The sequence below is a fragment of the Narcine bancroftii genome, chromosome 13, assembly GCF_036971445.1.
Source record: "Narcine bancroftii isolate sNarBan1 chromosome 13, sNarBan1.hap1, whole genome shotgun sequence".
NCBI classification, from domain to species: domain Eukaryota; kingdom Metazoa; phylum Chordata; class Chondrichthyes; order Torpediniformes; family Narcinidae; genus Narcine; species Narcine bancroftii.
The window spans coordinates 36,652,188-36,654,356 of record NC_091481.1 but is presented as its reverse complement, the minus strand read 5'-3'; the positions used below and the strand labels follow the sequence as shown (position 1 = coordinate 36,654,356).

The window sequence follows — 2,169 nt, the reverse complement described above, 5'->3', positions numbered from 1 at the left end:
GCCTATGTGTTGTGTGGTTTTATGTTAAAAAGTGACAGTTTGCCTTAGAGAGCCAAGATGAAGGTGGACTGAGCACGTGCAGAAAATGATCTAAAAATTTCTGGACTGTGCAGTGGAAGGAGGCCCAGAGCAGGACTCATGGTCTGGAGGACAGTTTAGAATGTTGGGCATTTCAAAAAGGATGAACATTCCGAAGGCAGCCAGAAGGATCCAGACCAAGCCAGTGGTTCCTCTCTCTGCAAGCAACATGACAACTTCGAATTTTGTGCTCTCTCTCTCTCTCATAAAGATCTTTTGGCTTCAGTTCACCAAACAAACGGAATTTTGTTCATGATCTTTGCTTCGGTTGAGATCGAAATTTTGTGAGTCTTGTGTGTTTTGTGTCTGTGGGCTGGTTGGAAATATAACTTAGACTTTAATTACATATGTTATATTTAGGATGGGGAATTTATTAGTTTTACACTGCTATAGAGATTTGCATATTAACCATAGTAACCAGTAACCTTATAAAAGTGGGGATTTTGAATGAAAGCTTGAAGGTGAGTTTTTTGTTAATAAAGTAATTGTTCATCTTTACCCCTGTGTGATATGCCTTCTCTGTGGTTGCTGGTTTGATCTTGTAACACCGCCAACATCTCTTCATTTGAGAAGGGTATGGGGATCATAGGAATCCTTTGGAAGCTATGTGTAGGTGGATGCGGGCAAATCCAACAAGAGGACAAAATATTTCTGGTGGCTCATTGAGAGAAAGATGTTCTGCTTTCTTTGGTGAGGTGATGCATAATAATGGACTTTTTTTGCCATATCAAGATTATTTTTTTATCATGTAGTAATACGGAAAATGTAATATTACAGAAAATGTTTGTTTGCCTGCCGTAAGATAGACAAAGGAGACCCCAATAGTATTGCCTGGCACCCCTTACAGTAAGAGAGAGAAGCAACAGAGAGTTCCTTCGGTTGCACTGCACACCCACGGGCTCTGCAGCCACATAGACCATTTCTCAATCCACTGGCAACCCGAGCTCCAGATCCAAACCTCTGATATGATAAGGAGGCCTTCAGCGCCCGAGGCCCTTCTTGCCCTCAGCACCCTCTCGAATCCAGGTTCTGACACCTGGTTCCCATGAGTCACTCTCCAGCAGCCGACAGCCTGTGTGGGTCCTTTAGCCGCTGAGCCCCTCGCTGGTCCGCTGCCCACAGCCATGGTCACCGTTCTGCAGGAGTGACTCCCATGCTTCTCCCTCTCAAGAGGGGGAGGGAATTCTCTGCATTTCTGGTGCCCTGTGCTGGTTCTCTGCTCCTCCAGAATATGCAACCCCTTGTGCAATTAGATTGCCATTGTGGGCACCATCATCTTGGGCACAGATCCCACATTTGTAGGATTTTAAATAAAGACACCATTGTCCTCTTTAACAGGCTGTTTAAAGTTTAGTTTATTTATATTGTGTAATGGCGCACATCTCTTGTAGTGAACCGGCTTCGTTTGTATTGCCGCAATGGCGGGGCAGCTGCAGGAAGATGGCGCTGTCGGGTCTTGCTGATTACCTCATGGCTTAGGCTACAGCTCGCGCCCCGGGCAACGTGATGACATCATCGCCGCACGGGACGCAACTCCGGTTGGACTTAAAGGAGTGCGTGTGAAATTCAAATAAACAGTTCAAATGAAACCTCCACTGTGTCCTGTGGTGTGTTTCTGTGTGTGTAGCAGCCGCAACAATAGCACATTTAAAACAACTCACGTTGACCCAAGTGCTGGTCAGATCATAAATTACATCTTAACAAGCAGCTATTTAAAGTGCAGTATAAAACAGGTCCCTGAACTTCAGAATTGTACGTACAACTTGGCAACAATCAACAATCACCTCACGTAAAAGAACAACTTCTCCCAGGATTTAAGAGTTAAAGGAAAGGGCTAATTTGATGGATAAAGGAATGTTGTTCCACAGTTTGGGGGCTGCTATTGCGAAGGCACGATCTCCCCTGTGTTTGCGATTTGAGCGCAGAACAACCAAGTGCCCTAAATTGGCCAATTTGAGGGTTCTTGAAGTGGAGTAGGGCATTAGATCGGTGATGTAGGAGGGGGCTAGTCCATTGATGGCTTTGTAAACAAACTGGAGAACTTTAAAATCTATTCTGAGTTGTACTGGCAGCCAGTGGAGGGAGGCGAGA

General features: G+C 45.1%; 1 long non-coding RNA gene across 1 annotated transcript; it reads left to right on the top strand.

Annotated features, from left to right (window-relative positions):
- The first annotated feature begins 207 nt into the window (after positions 1 to 207).
- LOC138747989 (uncharacterized) lies at positions 208 to 1,667 on the top strand. Its single transcript, XR_011347761.1, has 2 exons — positions 208 to 362; positions 1,470 to 1,667. It is a non-coding gene; the product is annotated as an uncharacterized lncRNA (long non-coding RNA).
- The last annotated feature ends 502 nt before the right edge of the window (positions 1,668 to 2,169 follow it).